We start from the raw sequence: 14,915 nt of genomic DNA, 5'->3' as shown, positions 1-14,915 counted from the left end.
GGGGTTTCACCATGTTAGCCAGGATGGTCTCGATCTCCTGACCTCGTGATCTGTCCGCCTCGGCCTCCCAAAGTGCTGGGATTACAGGCGTGAGCTACCACGCCCAGCCCCTTTCTTCTATTTTCTTTATCCTGGTAGTAGACAAAGAATGTTGCCTATTTGACCTATGTCCAGAGAAGGCAGAGTGTCAGTCACACTGGGTTTCTGTCCAGCCCCAGTCCTGTCCAGTGGGTAACTCTCAGCCCCACCCCTCATCCCCTAAAGGCCCCAGCGGCCTCTATGCTGCAGAGGTGCACTGGGCGGGCGCTAGAGCTGGGCTGCAGAGCAAGCAACTGGCCGCATGCCTGGGCCTCCCTGCGCAGTCCCTCACATGCATGCTGTGGTCCCAGCCTGATCTCTCCATCTGGAGGGGCCGCCTCGCTGGGCTGTTCCAAAGCTGGAGTCCTGGTGGCAGCTGCTTTGCCAAGTTGCGCAGTAGCCAGGGCTTGCCTGCAGCCCGGAACACTCAGACAGGGTCAGGCCTTCCAGGGTTCACAGCACGTCCCATGCCCCTATGTCCTGGCATCTGGGGAGAAGCTGTCACTGGCCAGACGTGGAGTGGCTTCCTGCCCTAAGCTGGCAGGCTGTCCTGCCTCACATGCCAGAGCCAAGACCGGCAAACCCCAGCTGTCAGGGCAGGGAAGTGGGCAAGGAGTCAGCGAGCTGCTGGTGTCTATGCCTTGACTCAGAGATAAATAGGTGACTAACAGTGGCCAATTTTGCCTCTCACCTTTCTGACGGTGAAATGGAATCGCGCCCCAGACCTGACCAGGGTACAGTAAAAGGTCTCCCTTTAAACACAAGGAGCAGCTGTTTTATTTCATTGGTTTTATAGGCGCCTCCTCTGAGGCCAAGAATTAGAAACTCATCCCTGCGTGGGGAGTGGATTTTTCCCTTCTCCCCCAGCTCCTCCACACATGAAGCAGCCAGCTGTGTTCCACGGGGGCACCATGACTTGTCAGCCTCCAGATGTGGAATTTTGGGAGCCCAGGCAACGGTTGCCTGGATACCAGTCGTGTGACTGTTGGAAATGGTCTGGGAGGGCCGGAGCAGGCATTTAAGAGTCAAAGAGAAAGCGGGATGCGAACCCCAGAGCAGATAGGTCTGGCAGGCGTGCCTCTGCCACCAGACAGTTCCTTTTTGCTCTTGTTAGGAAGGTGCCAAGTGACTGCTGGCTGACCGTCCCTAGACCCCACTTCAGCTGTGTCACCAGTTTCCCCAGGCATCTGTTGTCCCAGGCATTCTCAAGCAGGCTCTGGGGGCGTGTCAGTGATGGAGTGTGGAGGGTGCCCAGGAGGTTAGGCCCGTCTGCCTCATAGCCCCTTTTGGTGGCCTCTCCCTGATCTGGTCATGGCCCCTGCCCTTGAGACACCAACTAGACGGCCCTGAAGAAATAGTCCTGAGCTCTTGCCAGGATTTGCCTCCCATGACCATGCCCCTGCCCTGCCTCTGCCCTGGCAGAAGGAGCCGCCCTCCCTTACCCGCCTCGTGGCATCCCTTTAGGGTTCCAGTCTCTGAGAGGGAGAGGGAGAGCTGCTGAGGGAACAGAAGCCACTCCTAGTTGCTGTGCCTGGGAACCCAAGTGGGTGCTAAGAACGAAGTGAGGGAATTAGGGCCTCAAGGGGCACCTAAGGGTGGGGGCCGGCAGGGCCATGGTGCAGATCCTCCATCCAGCTCTGCCTTCTGCAGCCACTGGGGCTTGGGGTTTCCTTTCCTTTGACCTCGGGGCACCCGGCCCAGCTCAACCTGGCCCTGCTGCTTCGCTACTGCTGAGAGTAGCCATCTGGGCTGATTTCTCACTCCACCAACCCCACCCCGACGGAGTCTCACTCTGTCGCCCGGGCTGGAGTGCAGTGGCTCGATCTCAGCTCACTGCAACCGCCACCTCCCAGGTTCAAGCGATTCTCCTGCCTCAACCTCCCAAGTAGCTGAGATTACAGGCGCCTGCCACCACGCCCAGCTAATTTTTGTATTTTCAGTAGAGACGGGGTTTCGCCATGTTGGCCAGACTGGTCTCAAACTCCTGACCTCAAGTGATCCACCCCCCTCAGCATCCTAGAGTGCTGGGATTACAGGCATGAGCCACCATGCCCATTTTAAAGTGTACGATTCAGTGGTTTTTAGTATGTTCATGGTGTTGTGCAGGCCTCGCCACTATCTAATTCCAGAGTATTTTCATCACCCCAAAGGAAACCCTGCACCCATTAGCAGTCCAATCCCATCCCCTGGCAATCATTAATCTAATTTCTTTTCTGTAGATTTGCCTATTTTGGGCATTTTGTATAAATGGAATCATACAATACATCCTCCTTTTTTTTGAGACGGAGTTTTGCTCTTGTCACCCAGGCTGGAGTGCAGTAGCGCAATCTCGGCTCACTGCAACCTCTGCCTCCCGGGTTCGATGGATTATCCTGCCTCAGCCTCCTGACTCAGCTGGGATTACAGGTGCCTGCCACCACACCTGGCTGATTTTTATATTTTTAGTAAAGACAGGGTTTTGCCATATTGGCCAGGCTGGTCTCAAACTCCTGACCTCAGGATTCAGCCTCCTGAGTAGCTGAGATTACAGGTGTGTCTCGAACTCCTGACCTCAGGTGATCCACTCGCCTTGGCCTCCCAAAGTATTGGGATTACAGGCATGAGACACCGTGCCTGGCCCATGCTCTTTTCTGTCAGGTTTTTGTTTGTTTGTTTTTGAGACTCACTTTGTCACTCAGGCTGGAGTGCAGTGGCACGATCTCTGCTCACTGCAACCTCCACCTCCCGGGTTCAAACGATTCTCCTGCCTCAGCCTCCTGTGTAGCTGGGATTACAGGCGCCCGCCACCACGCCAACTGATTTTTGTATTTTTAGTAGAGACAGGGTTTTACCATGTTGCCCAGGCTGGTCTCGAACCGCTGACCTCAAGTGATCCGCCCACCTTGGCTTCCCAGAGTGTTGGGATTACAGGCGTGAGCCACTGTGCCCGGCCTGTCAGGTTTGTTTCACTTAGCATGATGTTTTCAAGGTTTGTCCCTGCAGCAGCATGTATCAGTCGCCATTCTTTTTTATGGCTAAGATCCCACTGTATGGCTATACGGTATTTTATCAGTGCATCCACTGTCGGGTTTTTCCACTTGTTGACTATTAGGAATAGTGAACGCTTGTGTACAAGCTTTGTGTGAACACCTGCTTTCAGTTCTCTTGGGTATGTTACTAGGAATGGGGAGGGGCTTTAGATTTATGAAGGAAGACAAGGCAAAGAGAGGGAGGGAGGAGGAACAGAGGGCGAGAGAGGGGTAAAAGAAAAGAGGGAAAGAGGGAAGGGAGGCAGTGATGGGCCTGGAATGGTGCTTTGGAGTCAGATTGTGAAGTCTTGCTAAGGCGTTTTGACCTGATTCTTTCTGCCCCAGAGAATCTTGGAAGGGTTTGCCTCCCACCCCCTGTGCCTCACCCTGACCACCCAACAAGGACCAACTTAAGAGGAGTCCCAGGTGCAGCCCCCGTACCTGGTAGCATGTAGCAAAGGGGTAGTTTGAGGGGCGAAGGGCTCAGGGGAGGGGCCTGGGTCTGCTGGGGCAGGTTGGGAGGAAGAGAGGCACCAAGTCGGCCATTGGAATACTGGAAGCAGCACTCCAGTGAGACATGGGCGGTGAGACACGGGCGTTGGAGGGATAGATGTGGGAGTCACTGCAGTCAAAAGCCACAGAACTGGGTGCTGGGAGGGTGGCCGAGAGAGGGATGAACAAGATCCGCACCATGGAGAGGACTCTGGCCAGCACTTGCACTTAGCATCACCGATCAACAAGGCAAAGGGTGCGACTGGCCTGGGGGCAGGGGAGGGAAGAGGGATGGCAGCAGAGAGGTGCTGGGATTTCTGGCTAAAGAGACCGGAAGACACCCATGGTTGTTCATGGCGAGACTCCCAGCTGCATTCAGGCATTTGGGCCCTTCTGTCACCGTCCTTGGTCATTCTGGGTCTTCAGTCCCCAAGCGACCATGCCTACTGCTGCTTTCTTGGGTCAGCCCTGGAAATGCCCAGGGGCCTAGGGGCTGGCCTGCCCTCAGACCCAGCTGGACCGCCACCGGCTCTGAATTCCCCCATCCTGCCCCACCTCTTCCCGGGGCTCTAGGCTCCTCCCCACCCAGAGCCTGCCTGACAGCTGAGGCCCTGCAGCTGCCCAGGCCAAGGGGCCCCTGGGAGGTCTCAGGGACAGCTGCTGCCCATAACCCTGCTGACCCTGGCCCCTGCACACTGCTCCCTGAGATCCCAGGCTTCTGTCCAGTGGCCAGCAGGGCCTCTGCTCACTCCCATTGCTCCCAGATCTTTCCAGGGGCTGAAGCATTTTGGGCTGAGCATTTTCGTGCTGAGTCAGCAGGCCCCACCCAAAAAGTGAGAAAAGTTGCTGGGTAGAGGCACCCCTAGCCCCGCTCCTGCCCCAGAGGAAGTGCCTTTCAGGGGTGGATGAGGGGTACACCTTCCTCCATCAGGCAGGCTGGGCCCTGTTCAACAGGGTGGGGACCCTGCCCTCCTACCACCTGCCTCCCACCACAGAACAGGGCACGAGGGTGACACAAGGGGAAAAGGGAGAAGGCACCGTCACTCCTGATTCCCAGCGAATAGGGGAAAAAGGCACAGTCACTCCTGATTCCTGGCAGCTTCTTCCCTTGAAGACCCACTTTCCCCCTGAGGACTCGAGGCCGCTTCAAATTGCCCCTTAGAATGTTTCTAGCAATAGTAATTGCCTCTGGGGACAGGTGTCCAAGGGCTAGGGGTCAGGAGCAGGAGGGCTCAGAGAATGATTTGTCATGTCCACACTCATCCCATTTGAATTTTTTTTTTTAATTTTTTTGGAGACAGAGTCTCACTCTGTCGCCCAGTCTAAGTGCTGTGGTCCCATCACAGCTCACTGCAGCCTCAACCTCCCAGGCTCAAGTGATCCTCTCGCATCCGCCTCCTGAGTAGCTGGGACCACAGGTGTGTGCCACCACACCCAGCTAATTTTTGAGTTTTTGGTAGAGACAGGGTTTCGCCATGTTGCCCAGGCCAGTGTCAGACTCCTGGGTTCAAGCAATCCTCCTGCCTGAGCCTCCCAAATTGTTGGGACTACAGGCATGAACCACCACACCCAGCTGTGTTTGAAATTTTTTACCATGTGTCTGGATTACTTTAAAATAAGGTGGGGGCCGGGCGCGGTGACTGACGCCTGTAATCCCAGCACTTTGGGAGGCTGAGGCAGGTGGATCACAAGGTCAGGAGATCAATACCATCCTGGCTAACACAGTGAAACCCTGTCTCTACTAAAAACACAAAAAATTAGCCGGGCGTGGTGGCAGGCGCCTGTAGTCCCAGCTACTTGGGAGGCTGAGTCAGGAGAATGGCATGAACCCGGGAGGCGGAGCTTGCAGTGAGCCGAGATCGCACCACTGCACTCCAGCCTGGGCAACAGAGCGAGACTCCGTGTCCAAAAAAAAAGGTGGGATGGGCACAGTGGCTCATGCTTGTAATCCCAGCAAGTTGGGAGGCTGAGGCAGGAGGATTGCTTGAGCCCAGGCAGTGGAGATTGCAGTGAGCTGACATTGTGCCACTGCACTCCAGCCTGGGCGATAGAGCAAGACTCGGTCTCAAAAAAAAAGAGGGGGTAGAGTGGGGGGAATAGACATATACAAATGTTTATATGTAGATCCAGCTTTCTGTAAGCACTCCACACCCCACAGCTGTTGTAGCATCCACCTCCTCGGGAGGCAGGCCCTCAGAATCCCTGCTCCCTGAGGGCAGGGACTGTCATGTTCACTGTTGTCTCACTGGTCCCTAGACAGTGCTTGGCACATAGTAGACCCACAAAGAAACTCCTGCAGAAGCAGTACCCTCCTATGACAAGCCTCCTCTCCACCTTCCAGAAGCAGGCAGCTTGGAAAGAAAAGAGGTGGGAGGCCCGCCTGGGGGGAAAGCACAACACCTGCTAAGGGCCGTGCAGGGTGGGGGTCTCTTCTCGGCAGCGGGATGCAGAAATGACTGAGTGGACAGAATCTCTGCTGCCACCCAGAGCTGCCACTCTAGCACAGAAACCTGTAAACAGTGGACACTGCAGAGCATCAGATGGAGCCAAGTGTGTCAGATGGAGAAAACCAGAGCAGGCCAAGGGCAGAGGTGCCTGGAGTTGTGGTGGGTGCTGCACAGAGGGGTCACCAGCTTCCAGCTTTTTTTTCCTAAACATGTGTCTCCCATACACCCCCTTCTTGCTGTCCCCGGCATCCTACCATCCACCCACCCGTCCACCCATCCATTTACTTAACCATCCATTCTTCCATCCATCCACCCATCCATTCATCTACCCACCTACCCATCTATCCATCCACATAACCATCCATCCTTTCTTCCATCCATCCATCCATCCATCCACCCACTCATCCATCCATCCATCCATCCATCCATCCATCCATCCACTCATCCACCCACCCATCAACTTAACCATCCATCCTTTCATCCATCCATCAACCCACCCATTCACCCACCCATCCACCCAACCATCCACCCATCCACCCACCCACCCTTCCATCTACTCATCCATATTCACTGGGTGCCTACCACATGGCACACACTCTGGGGGACTGGCTATGATCCAGTGCAAAATGGACATGAACCAAATGACAACGGTACGGAGAGGTCCGTGGTCCAGAGTTTCCCACGGTATCACAAGGGGACCCAACATCAATGGGGGTCCAGAAAGCTTCCCTGAGGGGAGACATCACAGCTGAGAGCTACAGGAGGCATGGGGGTGGCCAGGTGAGGTGGAGGGAGCCAATCGCAGGGCTCATGGAGAAGCATGTGCAGGGACCTAGCCCTGGAGGCTGGGCACGGCCGACAGCTGACAGGCACATGTTCAGGGCAGCAGGTACGGAGCACTGGCTGGAGGCTGAAGAGGCTAGCAGGGGCCCTGCTGCAGGTCTGTGGCCATGGCAGCAAACGAACAGGGCACGTGGCAGTCAGAGTGGTGTTTTTGTCTATCACCATGTGGCGTGGAGAATAGGCAAGCAGCACATCATCCTGGCCCCCAAAACCCTGTGGGCTCCATTGTCCCCCCACCCCCACCCTGTCACCCAAGTTATAAGCCTGGACTGGGCCTGACTCCCCGTTCTTTCTCCGTGGCCCTCCATGGGGGCTAACCCGTCACCTAATCTCAACCTTAGACTTCATTATCTCCATCTCCAGCTCTCACACCGCTCTTCAGGGCCTCCTACACTAACTGTCCCCAAAAGTGGCCTCTGCCTCTAGTCTGGCGTCCTTCCAGGCCCTCCTCTCCAAAGCTGCCCGGCACCACCTCTGCAGAAATTCTGCAGTTCATTCACCAAAAAGAAACACATGTGGCTCTTAAGCAAATGAAAAGGTGACCAGCTTCACACATCGTAAGAGAAACGCAAACTAACTACACCCAAATTCCTTTGTTTTGTTTAGTTTTTGCCTTTCAGATGGACAAAAATCAAAATAGGTGGAAACCAGGGGCTGGTGAGGCTGAGGAGAAACAGCCCTGTTGACTGTGTGGGGGCCTGGTACCTGGCACAGTCTCCGAGAAGGACAAGCTGCCAGAGCTGACAAAATGACCACTGCAAGCTGGGCATGGTGGTGCGTGCCTGTAGTCCCAGCCACGCAGGAGGCCAAGGCGGGAGGATGGCTTAAGCCCAGGAGGTCGAGGCTACAGTCAGCTATGATGACACCATTGTACATTGTACTCCAGCCTGAGTGACAGAGCAAGACCCTGTCTCTAAAATAACAATAATAAGACACCACTGCACGTATCTTTTGCCCCCCAGTCCTCCCAAGTCCCTTCTGGGAATGTATTCCGCAGCAGCGCTCACGCATGTGTGAAAGGGCTTTTGTACAGATGACTCACCGGGTCACTGCCTGACTTGAGAAAGGGCTGGAAGCAACCTGAAGATCCCTCTGCTGAGAAGTGCATGTGTAAATTATCATACATCCTTGTGCTGGAATACCGTGCGGCTGTGAAAATGAGGACATACTCTATGTATTGATGTAGAGTGGTCTCCAAAATATAACGTTAACTGGAAAACGCAAGGTGTCAAACAGCATGAACAGCAGAGGCTCAATGAAAGGGCTTCTCACGGTCCCCAGCAGGACTGCCCTCCGCCAGCTCCCACCAGGGCCTGCAGTACTTTGGAACTCTACTTGTCTAAATATTGACATTTGTGTTAAAAAAAAAAAAAAATGAGAGGGGCTGTGCTCATTCATGCAAGAATATCCCTAGAAGTGTTTACAAGAAACTGATAACACCAGTTGGCTACAGCAGAATGGAAAACTGTCCCTGGGGGACAGGGATGAGACTTCTTCCCTCTTAAGACTTCAGAATTTCTTTTTCTTTCTTTTTTTTTTTTTTCTTTTTGAGACGGAGTTTCACTCTGTCGCTCAGGCGCCCAGTACAGTGGTGTGATCTTGGCTCACCACAACCTTCGCCTCCCAGGTTCAAGTGACTCTCCTGCCTCAGCTTCCTGAGTAGCTGGGATTACAGGCACCCACTACCATGCCTGGCTAATTTCTATATTTTTAGGAGAGACGGGGTTTTGCCATGTGGGCCAGGCTGGTCTCGAACTCCCGACCTCAGGTGATCTGCACCCCTCCCCCCACCTCGGCCTCCCAAACTGTTGGGATTACAGGTGTGAGCCACCACATCCGGCCAACTTCTGAATTTTGAATCACTTGAAAGCATTACCTCAGCCAGGCGCTTGGGCTCACCCTTGTAACCCCAGCACTTTGGGAGGCCGAGGCAGACAAATTGCTTGAGCCCAGGAGTTCAAGACCAGCCTGGGCAACATGGCGAAACCCCGTCTCTACAAAAAATCCAAAAATTAGCAAATGGCATGTGCCTGTGGTCACAGCTACTCAGGAGGATTGCTTGGGCCCAGGAAGTTGAGGCTGCAGTGAGCAGTGATCATGCCGCTGCATTCCAGCGATAGAGCAAGACCCTATCTCAAAAAAAGAAAAAGAAAAGAAAGAGCATTACCTAATCAAAAAGTTATTATTATTATTATTTTATTATTATTATTTTGAGACAGAGTCTCATTCTGTCGCCTAGGCTGGAGTGCAGTGACACAATCTTGGCTCACTGCAACCTCTGCCTCCCAGGCTCAAGTGATTCTCCTGCCTCAGCCTCCCGAGTAGCTGGGACTACAGGCGCGTGCCACCACGCCTCGCTAATTTTTGTATTTTTAGTAGAGACGGGTTTTCACCATGTTGCCTGGGCTGGTCTCGAACTCTTAACCTCAGCTGATCCACCCGCCTTGGCCTCCCAAAGTGCTGGGATTACAGGCGTGAGCCACCACGCCCGGCCTCAAAAAGTAATTTAAATGAAAGAAAATGCAGTTCTGATGGCGTTGTACCTCTACACACAGATCATCGTTGCCTTTCCCACAGCATTCAGCAACTCTCATGAGTGATCACCTGCCTTTAGCTATTCTGCAATGGGCCCTTCATTCTCACTGGCAAGTGACAGACCCAACCCTAACTGTATTAGGCCAAAACTGGAATTTGTTGGCTTGTAGAATGGAAACTGCTTCAGGCATGGCTGGATCCAGAAGCACAGGCAATGTCATTGAGATTCATTCTCTTGGTGCTGTTTTCTTCTATGTTGGCCTTATTCTTAGGTAGGCTCTCCCCTTAGGGTGGCAGAGCTGGCTACCAGCAGCTCTGGGCTGGCATCTTGACATTTGTGACCCTAACAGTCCCAGCAAGTTCCTGGGCTGATGCTCTTTGGTGTCACATGCCAGAGCCATTCCCATGACTCAGATTGGCTAGGCACAGGACTCAAACCCACTTTTAGAGCTTGAGGGTTGGGGTCAGTCACACTGGAGACTAGAAAACTGAGGGACAGTCACCAGAGTGAGAGATGGATGCTGGGCAGGGAAAACAGTGCTTACCCACTACCTCTTGGCCTGTCCCCTCTCCTATGCCATGGGCAACTGGACCTCTCTTGTTTTCTGATCATACCATGACTTTACTTGCAATCCTCCTGGCCTTTGCCTTGCCAGGCCTCTGCCTGCTTCCCCTGGAATGTCCTTCCCTTTCTGTGCCTGGTAAACTGCTATTCATCCATTTATGCCCTGTTCACATATCACCTTCTCCTTGAAGCCCTTCTCACTCTCCCATCTGCTTTCCTACCCATAGCAGACAGATCTCATGGCTGTCCTCTTTGGTTTTTCATTCAATTCCCAGTCACTGGCTGAACCCCTCTGTGCTGGCCTGGGAGGGATAGAGGGCAGAATTAATTATTAGTTTCTCACACAGGTTATCTGTTCCCTGAGGGCTGGGTCCAGCTTTGGCCACCTGTGTCTTCTCTAGTCCAGCGTAGCCCTAGGCACAAGAGAGATGCAAGCCTAGGTTTTCAGAATGAGGAATGACAGGGTACCTGGAAGGCACAGAAAGTGTGGAAGACAGCCTCTGCTGACTCCACAATTTACTCCCTACGACAAAATGACAGCCTCGGGGCTGGGACGCTCCCAGAGGGCTCTGGGAGGAAGTGCTCGGGCTGGTCCCTGCTAGGACAAGGCTGTCACCACTCTGGAAACCCCCATAGCCCTGGGCCCGAGGCCAAAATCCAGATGCAAAGGAAAGTGCCCCCAGCAAGGCCCTGCCACCCAACTCCCAAGGAGGGGTCCCAGGCAGAGGCAGCAGCTGGAGGCAACTCCGAGGGTGACCTCTCATCTCAAATCCCAGCCTCCAGTGGGTCACAGTTCTCTGAAGTGGGGTGAAGAGCGAGGAGGGCAGGGCTGGAGTTGGCAGGAGTCCAGGGGAGGAAGGAAGCAAGAAACAATCAAGGAAAAAATCCAACCCAGGTCTGGGGTTGGCTCAGGCCACAGGGCCCTGCAGGCTGAGCTCAGGCTGGGATGTCGGAAGCTTCTGGAGGGTGGCTGAGCACCTTCTCAGCTCCCTGCCACCCTGCATCCCAGCAGAGGGACTGGGGCACCTCCAGAGACCCCTGTCACTTCTTAGCACCTCCCCTAGATGCACCCCCAAAATGCGCCTCCCCTAGATGCCACCCTTCCCTGTGACTCTGCTCCCAGACCCCTGGTCCCTGTCATCTCACCTGCCTCCCAGGGTCCTGGGTTCCAGGTTTCGCGGCCATGGAGGGCTGGCTTCAGCCTCCCTGGGGGTAGGAGGGAGCTTCCCTGCTGGTCCCTCCAATCTGGCCAGCGTTGCCAGAGGGGGCTTCCAACTCCATCCCCCAGGTCCCATGGGAATGCTATGGCCGCTGATGATGGCGATTTCCAGGAAGGAGAGGCTGGGAGGGGAAGGAAGGGCTGAGTCAGTCCCTGTGTAGTGATCACAGTGGGGGAGGCGGCTGTGGGGTTGGTTGGGGAGCCTATTGGGCCCATCTCAGGACAAGGGAGAGGCTCCAGGCTGAGGAGACAGAAGCCAAATACCCTGCTCTGGGTGTTTCTCCATCGTGGCCTGCTCTGCCCCTCCCAAATGCCCCCTTTTTTTTTTTTTTTTTTTAAGACAGTCTTGCTCTGTCGCCCGAGGCTGGAGTGCAACGGCGAGATCTCAGCTCACTGCAAGCTCCGCCTCCCGGGTTCACGCCATTCTCCTGCCTCAGCCTCCCGAGTAGCTGGGACTACAGGCGCCCGCCACCGCGCCCGGCTAATTTTTTGTATTTTTAGTAGAGACGTGGTTTCACCGTGTTAGCCAGGATGGTCTTGATCTCCTCACCTCGTGATCAGCCTGCCTCGGCCTCCCAAGGTGCTGGGATTATAGGCGTGAGCCACCGCGCCCGGCCTTTTTTTTTTTTGAGACAGAGTCTTGCTCTGTCACCCAGGCTAGAGTGCAGTGGTACAATCTTGGTCACTACAACCTCTGCCTCCCAGGCTCAAGCAATTCTTCTGCCTCAGTCTCCCAAGTAGCTGGGACTACAGGCGTGTGCCACCACGCCCGGCTAATTTTTGTATTTTTAGTAGAGACGGGGTTTCACCATGTTGACCAGGCTGGTCTCGAACTCCTGACCTCAGTTGATCTGCCCACCTCAGCCTCCCAAAGTGCTGGGATGACAGGTGTGAACCACCACATCCAGCCCCAGTTGCCCTTTTGGATTCTGCCCCTGAGGTACCAGGGTGTCCAGGAGTCCTTCTGTCCAGGACAGTCCAGGCCCTGGCTGAGGCATCAGACCCTAGGGTCCAGGCTAGGGGATGCAGTGCTTGGCCTGAGTGTCTTGGGTCAAAACGCAGGCCATGCTTCCCCGTGGCTCAGGCTATTCCAGCCTCCCTACCCACACTCCAGGCCCCTACATATAGCCTGAGAACTTGCACAAAAAAGCCAATTTTAGTAAATGAAATCCTGTTTTATACATGGCCTTATGAATGGCAGGGCTCCCATGGCGATGCTGGGTGTGCACACAAAGATCCTGTCCATTCAGCAGAACCTCCTCAGGGATTCCTTGGGCCCCAGCCAAGTGACAACCGTGTCTGTGAATGGGAAGGAAGCGCCCTCCCTGCATGCTTGCACAGCGCAGAACCCAGTGCCAGGTGCTGATCACTCCTGCGATGTGGACTTGGTTGGGCCCCCTGCTGTGAATGACAGCAGGAGTGGATTGAGTGGCAAGGGGACTGGCACTGGGCAGAACACGTCATATCCAGGTGGGTTGAAAACAGTCCCCAGAGTGCAGATAGCATTTCTAGTCCTGGTTGGAAGGCTCAGGGAGGAAAGCAGGAGCTTGGACCAAGTTTGCAGGCTCTGCTGCTCTCTCTCCCTACCCGAGGGACCCCTAATCACCCACCCCCGACAGAACTTCTTCAAAGAGCTCCAGGGTTGGTCCCCAGTTGTGTGTGGCCTTGGGTGAGAGACTTTGTCTCTCCATCTTCCATCCCTGTAACTCTGTTTTGTCCCCAGCTCTGAATGGAGGGCCTGACCCTTCCCTGACCCCTACCCCCCAATGGAGGACTCTCAGCAGATGGGCAGGGGATGAGGGCTTGGCCTGAGCCTCATTCCCGCAGGCTCAGGTGGCTTCATCATTACAGCCATTCCGATCAAGCAGCACAGCCAGCTGGCCAGGCCCCAAAGCTCTTGTTCTAATGTTTTCGTGAAACCATGCCACCTGAGGGGCTGCGTATTCCCATGAACAAAATACATGCATGTCCATCCCTTATCTGGTTGGGGACTTGCCTGACCTGATGGTACTACCCCATATTACAGGCAAGGAGACTCTGAAAGGGAGAGTCCTTTGCCTGTGGCTACAGAGCAAAGCAGCAGCAGAAACAGCTCAGAATCTGACTGATGGCTCAGAGGCCAGGGCTCAAGGCACTGAGCTGCCCCTCCTCTCTCAGAGCTGTGTCCTGGGGATAGGCAGGAATGGTGCCCATGGGGTTAGAAGCCTGAGAGGAGAAGGAGGGGCCAGAGCCCACATGCCTTACCACTTCTAGGCTCAGCAAATCACTGTCAGTGCCCTGAGCTTTAGTTCCCATCTGTAAAATGGGGATCGTGATTCAGGCTCTGGCCACGTCACTAGGCACCCCCAGGAGGATGTAAGGAATTCAGGAACATGAAGCAATGGGTAAAGGGCACAGGGCGGCCTGGCAAAGTCCCATGGCAAGAATGGGGAGAGGCACACCCTTTACTCACCCCCACCACAGCTTGGCCCAGGGCCATCATCCTCACTTACTCAATGGTCCAGGCCTGTTTTCCTCGAAGCTGCCAGGCCATTCCTGGCAGAATCCACCTGACCAATACTCCCTGCAGAGTTGAGGACACACTCAAGATTAAAACCTGAACTTCCCTGGATTCATTTTCTATCTCTGCTACAACAAATTATCACGAAGTAGGTGGCTTAAAACAACAGAAATTCGTGATCTTACAGTTCTATAGGTTAGAAGGTCAACATGGGGCTGGGTGAGGTGGCTCATGCCTGTAATCCCAGCACTTTGGGAGGCCAAGGTGGGCGGATCACTTAAGGTCAGGAGTTCGAGAGCAGCCTGGCCAACATGGTGAAACCCTATCTATACTAAAAATACAAAAATTAGCCAGGCGTGGTGGTGGGCGCCTGTAACCCCAGCTACTCAGGAGGCTGAGGCAGAAGAATCGCTTGAACCTAGGAGGTGGAGGTTGCAGTGAGCCGAGGTTGCACCACTGCATTCCAGCCTGGGCGATAGAGCAAGACTCTATCTCAAAAAAAAAAAAAAAAGGCCAATGTGTGAGTCTCACTGAGCTAAGATCAAGGTGAGGAGGTGAGGGCAGGGCTGTGTTCCTTCTGGAGCCTCTAGGGTAGACAGGGTAGAACCTGTTTCTTTGTATTTTCCAGCTTCTGAAGGAGTTCCTTGGTTTGGGGCCTCTGCCTCCATCTTCAAAGGCAGCAAGACAGCATTTCTCTGGCCCTTCAGTCATCACATCTCTTTTTTTTTTTGAGACGGAGTCTCGCTGTGTCACCCCAGCTAGAGTGCAATGGCGCGATCTCGACTCATTGCAACCTCTGTCTCCCAGGTTCAAGCGATTTTCCTGCCTCAGCCCCGCAAGTAGCTGGGACTACAGGCACGTGTCACCACACCTGGCTAATTTTTTGTATTTTCAATACAGATGGGTTTTCACCATGTTAGCCAGGATGGTCTCGAACTCCTGACCTTGTGATCCACCCGTCTCGGCCTCCCAAAGTGCTGGGATTACAGGCGTGAACCACCGCATGAGCCATCACATCTCTTTCTCTGTCTCCTGCTTCTACTTTTAAAAACCCTTGTTATTACACTGGCCCACCCAGATACCTCAGCATAAGCTCTCTATTTTAAAGTCAGCTGATTTGCAACCATAATTTCATTGGCAATTTTCTTTTTCTTTTTTTTTTTTTTTTTGAGACGGAGTCACACTCTGTCGCCCAGGCTGGAGTGCAGTGGCGTGATCTCGGCTCACT

The 14,915-nt window shown here is 54.2% G+C and overlaps 1 long non-coding RNA gene across 1 annotated transcript; it reads right to left on the bottom strand.

The window, feature by feature from the left end:
• Positions 1–7,479: 7,479 nt before the first annotated feature.
• On the bottom strand, positions 7,480–11,305 carry LOC134762143 (uncharacterized). Its single transcript, XR_010141806.1, has 4 exons — positions 11,115–11,305; positions 10,312–10,381; positions 7,911–8,017; positions 7,480–7,755 (listed from the first exon to the last, which is right to left on the bottom strand). It is a non-coding gene; the product is annotated as an uncharacterized LOC134762143 (long non-coding RNA).
• Positions 11,306–14,915: the final 3,610 nt, after the last annotated feature.

This window comes from Pongo abelii, chromosome 9, assembly GCF_028885655.2.
Source record: "Pongo abelii isolate AG06213 chromosome 9, NHGRI_mPonAbe1-v2.0_pri, whole genome shotgun sequence".
In the NCBI taxonomy this organism is placed as follows: Eukaryota; Metazoa; Chordata; class Mammalia; order Primates; family Hominidae; genus Pongo; species Pongo abelii.
The sequence above is the reverse complement of the archived record's forward strand: the minus strand, read 5'-3'. Positions and strand labels throughout refer to the sequence as shown.